General features: G+C 43.5%; 1 pseudogene; it reads left to right on the plus strand.

The window, feature by feature from the left end:
- The first annotated feature begins 6,321 nt into the window (after window positions 1-6,321).
- Window positions 6,322-6,962, plus strand: LOC122570286 (annotated as a pseudogene).
- Window positions 6,963-13,838: the final 6,876 nt, after the last annotated feature.

Below are 13,838 nucleotides of genomic sequence, written 5' to 3' on the forward strand. Positions count from 1 at the left end.
CGTTTCCATTTATGATGCGACACAGAATGCTTTTCTCATATGTTTAAGAAGCGCGGATTTATTAAAATGTTGATCTTGAAGAAGAACATAGATGGTGCAAAATCTACTTCGGATTTATTTTAAAAAATGATACAAATACTGATACAAATACGTATCCCTATCTCAAACTGCCTTCACCGGTCTCTTCTTCTCCTCCTTTCTCCCACTCTTCTTACTGCAACCTCCATCTCCTTCTCCTTACTTTACCAGTGCTTCATGACGTTGGTACATAATACAATGAACTTCTTCCACATGCATTCCTCCGCCGCCATCTTCTCTACGATCCGATTTTCCAGCTTACATTCGTCTCCTAACTCCATCTCCAGCGCCATTCTCTCCGCGACCCATCTAGGGCACCCGAACAGCATGTGCTCCGCATCGTCCAGCGCATCTCCACAATCCCAACAACTGGTATGTGTCTTCTTTCCGATCTTATGGCGGTACCAATTAAAGATTCCGTGCTCCGTATGGAACTGCATCACACAATAGTTGATCTTCCTCTTGTTGTTATAGAAGATCAACGGGTCTCCGATCAGTCTCTTAGTCTAGTTGCAGGGATTGTGGAACACCCATTCGAGGCTCCACCTGTCCTCCGTCTCCGTCCTCAGGCTGTTCATTTCTTTCGCCCACACATCCCCCCAGACGGATCCTCGCTGAGACGCTTCCCCACCCCGTACTGCTTTCACCGCAGCCACGCTTTCACCTGTGTATGCAAATTGCACAGCGCCCCTTGCGACAATGTTCGGTAAGCAGTCGACGTGCGGCTCAACGCCCTTTGTGCCCCTCTCAATATCTTCCTGTTTTTCTCTCTTCCCAGAGAAGAGGCCCATATCGACGCACCATACAGGACCACCGATTCCCAAATACCGTAATAAAGCCTTCTTACCGCATCCGTTGGTCCATTTACGTTCGGTAGTACAATCCGTATGGCGCCTAGGAACCTCTCCGCCTTGTCACAAACTTGTTCAAGGTGGGGGGAGTACCCCCTAGCATTGTCCAGGAGTACCCCTAACTACTTCACCGTACTACGAGTAAAGATCTCTTCCCTAACCACGTCAAAAGTAAAACTCGTAGGAATCCTCTTCCTCGTCAACAAAATCATCTCAGGCATCTTGCGCGACGGATGCATCTCGGCGTCCCTATAACATCCAATAACCCTTTCTATGTCCGCCCGGATCCTCTTTCCGATGTCCTGGAACCCCCTGACCTTGAATAATACCGCCAGATCGTCTGCGAACGCCACTGCTTCCGTGTCCTTAACATGGTCCAGCGTATCCAGTAGAACGTCATACACAAGATTCCACAGCAGCGGTTCTAAAACTGACCCCTGCGGAACCCTCGCGTACACGTTCCTCCTTACAACGCCGTCCCGATAGTGGGCCACGATTTTCCTCCCGGCCAGGTAACCCGTGATCAGCTCCTGCAGTCGTCCTGGTAGCTGCCTTCTCCTAATCTTCTCGATGATTTTTCTCCAACTCGAGGTACTGAAGGCATTCTTAACACCCAAGGCGACCAGACCCTTCCTCCTACATTCTTCAGCAACCGCGACCGTCCTGTCCAGGGCATCCAACGTTCCGCTTCTGCTCCTGAAGCCATACGGTTCCCTGTGGCAGGGATTCCTCCCTATACTCCTCTCTATCAGCATCTTACACGTATGCTCCCAGACTTTGCTCAACGCCGGCAATATGCTGTTTGGTCTGTACGACGATGACAGCGACAGATCCCTGGCTGGCTTGGGTATAAGGACCACCCTCGCCACCTTCCATACCGCCGGTATACGTCCTGCCTTATTTATCTCATTGAGTACGTCCAGGAGCATACCTGTCCATCTTCCCGCGATGATCCTGACAATCCCTTCTGGGACCCCCTCCACACCTACGGCTTTCCTGGGATTACACTTCCCGACGGCTATCTTCAGGCCCTCCTCACAGATGTCTAGATCCAATTCTCCGTCGGCTGTCCTAGGCGGGATCTGCAGTTCTTGTTGCATCCCCCAACACGGTTCCTGTCTGATGACAAAAAGGTCTCCCATAATTCCCGCCATCCTGTCCCTCCCGAGGGGCTCAGCTGGTGTTTACAGCATCATTTTAGCTCCTACTACACGGTACAGCCTACCCCACGGATCCTGGTCTAGGGTAGCACAGAATCCTTTCCAACACTTCTCTTTACTGCGTTCGATCGCCTCCTCGCCTCCTTATATGCAGCTACCCGGTCTCCTGCATCATCTCTTCGGGCCACCAACGCCCGCTGCGCTTTTCTTCTATTCCTCCAGGTCATGCTCCTTAACACTCTCAACTCACTATTCTACCAATATTTGGTGTTTCTTTTTCCGCATGACGGAAAAATCTTCCTAAAATCCTCGGCACACGAACGTTCCAGAGTCTTCTGTAACTGCTCGCCGCATGCCACCGCTCTGTGGAACTTGCGAACGAGAACCAGACTTCCGAGGTACCCCCTCGTAGGAAATTAAGATTTCAGTATGCCTTGTAATTGACAAGTCAATAATAAGGCCACTGGTCAGATGTTAAAACTTATATTATATCTTAAAATGTTATACCCAGTCCCTTGATTCAATAAATTAGATAATAAATAAATAAATATTGGCTGGGTATTCATTCTATGTACAATTTATATATGTACATTATATATATAATTTGGTATAATAAATAGTTAAAAACTTGATAAAGCGTCCGTCTACTTATCCATCCAAGAATAAGTTGCACGTCTCTATAGAGCTGCGTAATACATTCATTACAATCGTTTTCATTTCGCTTTTATTCAATCCAAGTATTTTAAGATTTTCTATTGTTTGGGGCGTTATTGCTCCTCTGCCGAGCACCACCGGCAAAACGGCTCCCTCCTTGATGCCGTATTTCTTTTTCAGTTCTTTAAGACAAGATGAGTATTTATCGACCTTCTCCTTGGCTGCTTTTTGGAGATAATCTCGATTCTCGTAGCGGACAGTTACGTCGACTACAAGAAGCCGTTCCTCGTTTTTAATTACGAGGTCGGGTTTGTATAGATTATCTCCTACTTTTATTGAAGGCTCGACAAACACCTCATTCTTGTTCTGCGTCTTTTGGACGAGGAGGGCTTTCACCTCGTCATGCCTTTTAATACGAAGTCCTTTTGTGTACTGACATAGCCCCAAAATGTGCCCTAGGGTCTCGGGCTGGGCATGACACCTTCTGCACATTATGTCTATTTTGTTATCCGCCCTGGCCAATGCCACTTTTGTGCCGAAGGTATTGGTTCTCAGCTTTACGGCGTCAATAAAGCGAGACGGTTTTAGCAAGTGGTACTCGGTGAGCCACACGTTGCCAAGTTTCTCTTTCGCGAAGTCAGATACCCCTTGTCCCTGACTTCGCAATTCGGCCCATTGCCGTCGAATGCCGCATGCAGTCTCGTCAGTATTCAATTAAAATTTGCGTCAAATTTGCTTAAAAAACTATCTACACCCATATTCTTAATATGGATGTCATATATTTAAAATGTCCTCTAGTCACCCGATTAAAATTACTCCTAAATATATGTAATAAATAATAATGATCAGAGACTGAGTACCAAACTATTACTCTACTCCTCCTCCAACTCAGCCTCATTCGTCGATTTACATTTAAAACCTCTGGGAAACTAGTCCTCCCATTCCTCATAAAGGAATATTTTCCCGCCGTCTTGATCGGCATTAGTTCATTCCTGACAGACATATCCAGCAGATACGTTCCCCTAACTCCGTCTTATTGCCACCCCAGGCCGAAGATTTGGCGTTGAAGTCACCAGCCACCATCGACGCTGGAGCTCTTTTCCTACCATTCCTTATCACTTCTTCGAGCTCCCTCACATAGGTGTCAAAATCCTGCCTATTCGTATTAGAGGAACAATACACTAACACAAAATACATTATGGACCCTAACGCCGACCATGCTTACTTACCAGGGTCTCGCTCGCAGCATGTCTACCATTACACAGGGTGACCCAAACAGATGCATCCCCGCTCTTATCATTATACCAATAAGGTATCTGCCTATAGGGCTTAGAGATGAACACTATGTCCATCCTGTTTTCACACGCATACTGCATCATCAAGTCCTGAGCTACCCTACACCTGCTTAAATTTATTCGTAGGGCTTCTATCTTTGTCCGCGGCTATCTCCTTTAAAACCCTGACGCACCATCGGGCACGCCAGTGACCCTGTTACATGTTTCGCATTAATTCCGTCATACCCCGAGCACATCGCGCACTTCGGTTCCTTATTGCAGTCTCGCACCACGTGCTGCACGCTACCGCACCTCCTACATAACTCCCTACCAGGGCATACCGCTATACACCTCTCCGCCATATGCCCCAGCATGTGACATTTATAACACCGCTGAACGTCTGCAAGCAGCCTAGCCGATGCGATAGTCAGCCCTATATTTATCCTCATATCCCTTTCTTCGCGTGGCACCCCACTGTCCGGAAGAACCACCACATCCACCTGGGTATCCCACGCTGCCCCGTGGAGAATAGAAATACCGTGGAGTATAGAGAGGGTGAGAGAGGGAAAGAGAATGAAGAGCTAAAGGCCATAGTAAGAAACAAAAACTAAAGAGGAACAGAAAGCAATATTGAATATTGAAGAGGAACCGAATAGAAGGAAGAACAATATGACGAAGAGAGAGATAGAGACAGAGAATGAGAGCAAAGGAAGGATTTATGGAGAATGATAGGTGTTATCAGTGCTACGTGATATGTAAATGTAGAAATCTTAGATTGGACTGTAGGCAGAGTGTATAGAGTGTGAATGAAAGTGTAGGTGGAGAGGAATGAACGGAGATAGCGAGAGTGTGGTAAGTAAGCGTAGGATATAAGAGAAATATGTAAAACCAGAAGGTTGTCCTAAGCCAGTAGGCGAGGACTGTTTATAATAAATAATCTATGCATCTATTTATGCATATAATAAAGAAGGGTTGTATTTGTACATCGAATAAAAAAAAAATAAAACAGTCAACCAGAGACAACTCATAAATTATGGAGGCCAAAAAACCAATTATTGGAATTTTTATCTGTCTATTTGTTTGTCTGTCTGTACTCGTGTCATGTAAAAACTACTGAACAAACATTAATGGAGTTTTCTCCACCCATTTTCTAGAAGCTGAGAAACAGCCCAACATGTAAATTATATGCGCTCGCATATTTGGTAGAGGTCAAGGAATGATAGTTGTTCTAAAATCTTTTTATGATTTAATACTTTTTATTATTTAACTGTTAATATAAAAAATATGTGAGTATTTATCTTATAAAGATTCATTCGCTTTTAAATTGTTCCTTATATTTAACAATCCAGGCGAACGAAGTTTGCGGGCGAAACCTAGCGAATAATAAGTCATAAATTAAATCATGAGCAAATTGTTAAGAAATGTTAAGTTGGTATGATCGCTAGTTCCTACAAGCTATGTTGGTACGACTTCTAACGACGCTCTTTTGTCTTAGGAGTTGAATTTTCGCACGTTCGCGGGCAGACGCGATCTCGAAGAAGCGCGCCAACGGGAGTCGTAAATTCCCGTTACGATTGACTAATCGTACGATCCCTTATTTCTTGTGGGACAATAAGGATGATTAATTGAAATAACGCTGCGATTAACAGGTTACTACATATATTTAAACGATCCAACAACTTCGGTGTTATACAAGAATAAATGTTTGAACGGACAACGACGAGTACGACCTGAGACTCTTTTTGTATCGTTGCGTATGATGATGTCGATTGACTGTATTCGATTTGTTGACTTCTTGAAGACTGACTGGAGACCGCTGGAGATTGACCGAACACTTGTTGAAGGCTTGGTGAAGACTCGGTGAAGACTTCTGAAGACTGCTGAATACTGAGGAAGGCTTGCTGAAGACTGCTTGAACACTGACTCATTTGCTCTTGCGGTGTCTCGGAGGAAAGCTTGGTGTGGGTGTTCCCTTTGACCGAAGAACGCGGATTCGTTGTTCACACTTTTCGTCCAGGAAGTGAGGGTAACAATCCGCGATGCCGATTGGTTATGACCCACTCTAATGAAAAGGACATGAAGAAGTCTCCTACCCTCGTAGAGCGGGGGTGACTTTGTTCCTGAGGAAAAAACAGCCGTTTTCGATGGACATATGTTCGTTTCTCCCATCCGGTGACTGTCCGCTTTCTCCGTGATTTTTAAGAGCGCCTAATAAACCCAAGGACTTTTCCACGACCCAGCCATAAACCGAAAGCACTTATAGGATTAGTAAATTCTTCAAGACAAGAAATTTGACTGGCAAACATGTATGGAAACAATGAAGCTAAAAGTTTACGTTTTACGATGGGTCCTTGCGTCTATTGAGGATCGGGAAGACTGCAGTTTGGCCGTTGGCTGCCAGGTAGCGAGGGATGGAGTGCAGATGTCCCACGCGACGTAACAGAACGCGAAGCATTAAAAACGTATTTACTCAATTTACGGCACGAAATAGGACAGATAGTAGTAGCTAGCGATCCAAAAAACCTGAACCTCGCCCAACAATTGGCAGCCTACAAAGCCTTTGGTTACGAGAATCAAATCGTGTTGCTCACCGTCAGAATCAGTCAAAGAATCAATCTAATAATCACTCTGCACGTATCTAAACGAAGTGCTACCGATCTAAACCACGAGGTTTTAGCCAACCGTCAGATAACCGAATGAAATTAAAGTGTTCCAAGTGCTCGCGAATCGGACACACAGTCGAAAACTGCTACTCTTGAAATTTTCCATTCGCCAATCAAGGAAAGATTCCACCTCGTGTAAACTAACCAACGGAAAATCCGGAGGAAGTTTATCTAGAGTCAATTGCACCACCACCGGAATATTATTATCAATTGTACTGCGACGAAAATACGGAGGAAGGGCCAGATTCCTCATCGAAACCGGAGCAGGAATCAACTTTATAAATGAAAAAGCCTCACTAAACGTCCAAACCTCTAACCCAAAGACCTTCATAATGGGAAGTGACAAACACATCACTGACAAAATTTGCAATCTAACCATGCTCAAAAAAATCACCAATTCCACGTAATCCCTAACAACTTTCCCCTAATCGAAGACGGAATAATCGGACTTCCATTCCTCATAAAGTACCAATGCAGCATCACTAACAATAAGCTAACCTTAGACGAAATTACATTACCATTCCAGAAAACCGATAGCAAGATAGGACCAGGCGAAATTTTAACTTCAACCCAATACATCGAAGGGAAGCTCATAACAGTATGTTTCATCAACAGTGGTGAGCAAATCTGTCACATTACAAACGAAATAGAAGAACCCGATAAACTAAGCCAAATTAATAAATTCGCACAAATAATACGTACCAAACATATTGATCCAGAACTTCGAGAACCCCTTGAGAAAATCCTCATCAATTACTGAGACGTTTTTAATATGGAAACAGACTCATTACCATGTACCAGCCTAACTGAACATACAATCACATTCAAGACAGACAAACCTATAAACATCAAATCTTATAGGCTGCCTGAATGTCATAAAAAAGAAATTGAGACTCAAATCAACGACATGCTAGACAAACGAATCATAGAATCATCGGACAGTCCATATAACGCACCAATTTGGGTAGTTCCAAAGAAATTAGACGCATCAGGTAAACAAAAGTGAAGGATTGTTATAGATTTTAGGAAATTAAACGAGCAAACAGATCAAGACGCGTATCCTTTACCGAATTCGGACGAAATACTCGATCACTTAGGTGAAGCTAAATTTTTCTCAGCCCTAGACCTCTCATCAGGATTTCACCAGATACCCATGGAACAAAAATCTAAAAAATATACTGCATTTTCAACTCCACAAGGTCACTCCCACTATAATCGCATGTCCTTCGGACTTAAAAACGCACCGGCGACGTTTCAACGTATGATGGATATCGCGTTACGGGGATTAATAGAAAATAACTGTTTTGTATACCTAGATGACATTATAATATTCGGAAGCACCATCCAAGAGCACAGCCGAAATCTAGCCATTGTATTAGACAGGTTACAAAATTTAGGATTGAAAATACAACCGGACAAATGCAAATTTTTGAAACCAGAGTTAGAATATTTAGGACACGTAGTAACAAAAGAAGGAGTAAAACCTAATCCCAAAAAAATTCAGGCCGTGAAAGATTTTAAAATACCGAAAACCGCGACTCACATAAAATCATTCTTAGGACTCGTTGGGTACTACAGAAAATTTATACGCAATTTTTCAAAAATCGCGAAACCACTGACAGACCTCACTAAGAAAGACACTCCATTCCACTGGACTGATAAACAACAACTTGCCTTTGACACACTGAAACAAAAACTCTGTGAAGCTCCTGTACTGTAATACCCGGATTTTGAAAAAAACATTCACATTAATAACAGACGCAAGTAACGAAGGATTAGGAGCAATACTCTCCCAAGACGGACATCCATGCTGTTACATATCCCGAACTTTGAACCCTCCTGAGAAAAACTATTCCACAACCGAGAAAGAGTTACTAACAATAGTATGGTCAATCAAAAGACTAAGACCATATCTACTTGGTAGAAAATTTAAAATTCAAAGTGATCACCAAGCTTTAAAATGGTTACAAAATGTTAAGGATCCCTCATCGAGGCTCATGCGATGGCGCTTCAGGCTCGAGGAGTATGATTATGAGATAGAATACAGAAAAGGAAAAGAAAATACAGCTGCAAACGCTCTATCCCGATTGTACCCTATCACCAATGAAGAAATCCAATCCGATCTAGAAAACCCGAACTATTATGACGAGTATATCGACTGGAAAACCAATATCACCCCAGCTCCAATAACTCAAAAACCTAACAGACCACACTTTAAACAAATTACAAAGACCGAATTAGGAGATTTTAACGAACAGCACTGGTTGCATCAATTAACTAAACACTTTATTAAACATCATACTGAACATAGGAATGCATATAGGAATAAACGACAATAGCTTCAACACATTAGAAAATGTAAATATTCAACTCATGTTAAGGTTTCTAACAACTAGATTTCCTGAAATTAAATTGATATTTGGACAAGATCCGCCAGTAGACTACGATAACGAACAAAAACAAACTATACTACGCGAGAATCATAACGAAATAGTAGGACACTTAGGTATACACCACACCGTGAAACAAATACAAAAACACCATCACTGGACAAACCTAGAGCAAGACGTCACAGAATTTATACGAAACTGCGAAACCTGCCAACGAGAAAAATTAAACCGTATCGGGGCCAAAGAGCAACCCATAATAACTGACACACCCGTTATAGGAAAAAACCGTTTGCAAATTCGAGTGTAGCTCGCAAAAGTCTACAAGAATCGTCTATTGAAGGTTGCAAAATTAGATACGTGTCGAACAGTGTTATCAACCGAGCACGAAGAAATTCGATTTTCTTGAAAATGAAGCTTTATACGGTAAGATTTTATTTCACATTTTTCTCTTATTTTTTCACGTAGAATAACTTCCGTCTGCTTAGTCGGTAACTATCCAAATTTACATGTTTCAAACAGATATCCAAGATCAATTTTCTCGAAAACAAAGTCTGTTATTCTTTATATCTTTCTTGTTTTTCTTCGTACAAAACTGTTTCTCGTTTGTTGATGTTATTTAAACAGACCATATGTTTCACATATTCTAATATACTGTATTCATATCTCGGGTTCACGTTATGATTAGGTTTGGGGTTAGGGGCGTGAAACGAATCTTTGTTGTGATTAGACGTTGTTATGCAATAGAGAAGATATAGACTAGTGCAAATATGATTATTACAGATACCGACAAGTAACCGTGGCAATTATATACTCGAAACGCTATTGACAATGATCTTAGGTTCAATAACGAATCCGCGGTCAACGGGATGATAACAAAATGCGCTTTCTTCCAAAGTCCAAGTCGTACTCAACCTCCTTGTCTACGGTACAAGTGTTACTGAACTAACTCTTTGTTAAAACACAGAATATCCACCGAGCGCAAAGACACTATGTAACTCGCTAACGCGACATCGCGAGAGAATGTTTCACTCAAAATCTAAGTCTGACTCGCCGTTAACAAATTTAAAGAATTCACTGATCGTAAAGACGTTACTCTTTCTCGTCGATGAGATCGCACGGGAGAATGACTTTCCGTCACGATGATGCTGCAGAGGAAAACTATATTGGGGTGTGTCTAAGGACACGAGATCATCGGATTCGTGGAGCGATGCCTTCGTTCGGAAAGTGAGGGAAACTGATGTTGCTGTTAATTGGTCAATTTCCATAACGGTTAGAAAAGGATGCTAGCCCCCTTTCAGGGAGAGAGTTGCTAGCGGAAGCGTCGTACGTGAGAAAAGAAGATCTCTCGTATCTTCTTGCAGTAGGTGATAGATTTAGGGGCTGCTAATACTAAGACTATTTGTAAGCTTTAGGAACCTCAGCTAAATAAATTCTAAGATTTATAGTGGGTCCTTAGGTTAACCGGAAATATACTGTGAAGATGTATCGAAATCTGGCCATTATTTTGTCTAAAGAATGTGATCTTTGTGTAGCGAGCCTCGGGACAGAATTCGTTGGAGTGTTTACTGTCGCGTGCCGCTGCTATATTTTTTCAAGGAGAGCTATACGGCTACTCTATACCTTTGTTAGGTAAACGTTTATTCCTTGACTGCGGCTAGATTCGGCGACTGATTGTCGTCTCGAGTCCAAGCTCACTATCACAAGTCTCGAACAAATACAATCGAATTGAATGACGACAATTGCTTAATTACGGCCATGGTAGAATCTAGATTACACCATCACGGGATTTTTCCAATGTTCCAAAGGGAAGGCTTCAGTGTTCTTTCATCTCCGACATATGTATATATCGCCTTTTACGCAAGAAACATAGAGTTTATTAGAAGTTCGAATTTTATATGTCCGAGGTAACTTCTCTTCAGTTTGTCCGAATTGCCGATGCAAAGTGGGAAGATTCGAGTGCATCGTTTTCCCACATATTTCAATATCGGGAATATATAATATAATTATATTAATGATTTATTAACAATGAATGGATTATACATATGTTGATTAAACAGAAAATGATGGTTGTTCAACGCGAACTAATCACAATAACGTAGTATATTCTAGACAATTCAATAGTTAATTTGCAACTCTCGTCACAACGGATCCAACGCTCTCTCTCTCTCTCTCTCTCTCACGCGGGCCACACTCTCTCGACAACACTAGCAACACTATATCGACAACGCAACTCGCACTCTCTGACTTTTCGACTCATACCCTGTGGCTTCTTCATCTCACGCCTGTTCTAGCATCCCTTTGTCTTTTCTTAGGCCCACCACACACGTGTTCCGAAACCGCTCGTGGCCAGGGTCAGGTAGGCCTTTTCTACGAAACTATTCAATTGAAGGACCGACGACACATTGATGGGCCCGACGGAGCCTCGGCTCTCGCGACATTGTTTATGGTTTACTCGATATCTCTGAGGCATTTTTGTCCACGATACTACAATATAAACGAACTAGAAGACTTGGAGAAAAAATACAACCAACCGCTGTTTAGCGCACGGGTAGCCCAAAATTTAGTACTATTTAACCTCTTTAATCTGCAGTGCAGCATCGCATACGACACAATACCATTTTCACGTGCACGAAATAAACGCTTTACATCAGCGCCGTCGCTATCGGCGCAGCAAACGCGCGAAATCAGTCACCGTTCAACGTTCCCGGGTGGTCGTGCTTTTCGATGATTTCTAGCTGGCGTGATATCCACCAGGAAAACTCTTCAGCCCAACGCAATTATTTCGCGTTGAGAGCAGCGGATTCGATCTAATCCGCACGGCAGTCGAAACAGACACGGTCTCTGACTCTGACGCTATAGGTATCCTTTTTCATCTGTTGCCTCTTCCCGAGTCCACAAGATGGCGGCATGCAGAAAGAACCGTTTCACGTCGCTCCGTACTCTGTGACCGATATCTCGCGGTTAATTAAAGAAGTGGGGAAAACAAAGTGGAAAGAAGTGAAATGCTAGTGCCTTGGAGCAAAAGTGCATATAAGGACTAGTAGAGTTCGCTTTAGTAAAAGCGTGTGAAGTGGATGAAATTCCTTGTGGATGTTAGGGCAGAGAAGAAGCCATATTAGGACGCATGACTATAGCGCCACCGCACAGGTTACTTGGGAACTGTGCAGTCGCAGCCATAATGGGACGCGTGCTAAAAGCACTGCCACACGAGCTACCTGAGAAACTGCTCGGCAGCACGAGCCATATCGACGAAGGCAGAGAGCGCCGTCGCGCCGTCGCGCAGCACATTTAAGAAGCAGTGACAAGTGTGGGCAAAAGCGATCACCTTGCGCCGCCATTACGCCTTCGGACTTAGTCGCGTGCGCTCGGAAAGCAACACGCCGCTGGACTTAGTCGCGTAGAACTAAAAAGCAATACGCCGGTGGACTTAGAGTCTGCGGGCATAAATCAATATGAAAAGAACACTGCGGGTAAAACTAAATGCCGCCGGTAGTGTTGCGTGCGAAAAGTGTTACACCGTCAAATAGTGTGCTTATGCGTCCATCAAGTAATCCAAGATGTCGTCACGGGGACAGACATCACCCGCCACGAAGGCAAGGGTGGTCCTGCAACCTCTGAAGACACAAAAGTTAGAGGGCTCAACACCGGAAAAACAAAGCCCGAAATTAAAAAAGAGAAAGCGGACTGAGGAAGAAGAAAGGAATGCAAAGCAACAAGAAACCCGGTCAGCATTCACACAACTCGGCTGGTACCTGATATAAGGGTACAAGCAGGGGACATAGCGAGGAATGTCCTAGCCTTCTGCCTCGACCCCACTAAAAAGGTAAATAAAGAATAATCCGCAACAATTATGCGTTATTTCAAAGACATGGGAGGAATTGTGGAGGAGCTCCTGCTCCACAATAGTTTCCTGACTGGTAAGCTGGAACAAAGCACCGGATCAGGCAAAAACAAGGAAACGGAAATATTGAGCGCTGTAAATAAGTTGCTGCGAGTCAGCAAGCGACTTGAAACAGAGGTTAAGAAAACCGCGAGGACTAAACCAAAGCAGCCCTCATACGTGGGAAACGTGATAATGTCGAGCAACAAAGTCGGACAAATAGCAATAAAACTACCGAGGAAGGTGGTAATAATCCGCTCGGAAGCAACAGACAGCGAAATCAAGTCGAGTAGCGGTATTTACATTAGTAAATCGCCGTAAAAGGAGAACACAGGTTACCAAAATGAAGAAAATTGGCGATAATGACCTAGTGGTGGAAACAACGAAGCCGGAAGGCCTGAAAGCGTTCATCAAGTACGCGAAAGTAACAGAGGCCGGTCAAAATATCAACACACCGCAGAAAAGGTTACACCGGGTGATCTTGTACGACGTTCCGAGGGAAATCCTAGAGAAGATACTGGCCTGCATGAAGAAGCAGAATCAAAATAGGCTCAAAGAAGAGGATGTTGCAGTCATCAAATTCTGCTTCAGGACGGGCCGCAAGGACTCCGAGGAGACCAACTGGTTAGTGGAAGTATCCCCCCCCCCAGGTAAGAGAAAAAATTTTAATGGAAAAGGTGTATATTTCTTGGAACACATGCAAGATCCGAGACTATATCGCTGTTAGCCGCTGCTACAAATGCCAAGGACATGGGCACGTAGCTGCGTAAACTATGAAATCTGCGCACACTGCGCAGAAAGCGGGCATAATACAAGAGCGTGCACAAGTAAGGAGAAGAACGCCAGCTGCGTAAACTACAGGAAGACAGGAAAGAAGGGCGATCACGC

The sequence above is a fragment of the Bombus pyrosoma genome, linkage group LG8 (assembly GCF_014825855.1).
Source record: "Bombus pyrosoma isolate SC7728 linkage group LG8, ASM1482585v1, whole genome shotgun sequence".
NCBI classification, from domain to species: domain Eukaryota; kingdom Metazoa; phylum Arthropoda; class Insecta; order Hymenoptera; family Apidae; genus Bombus; species Bombus pyrosoma.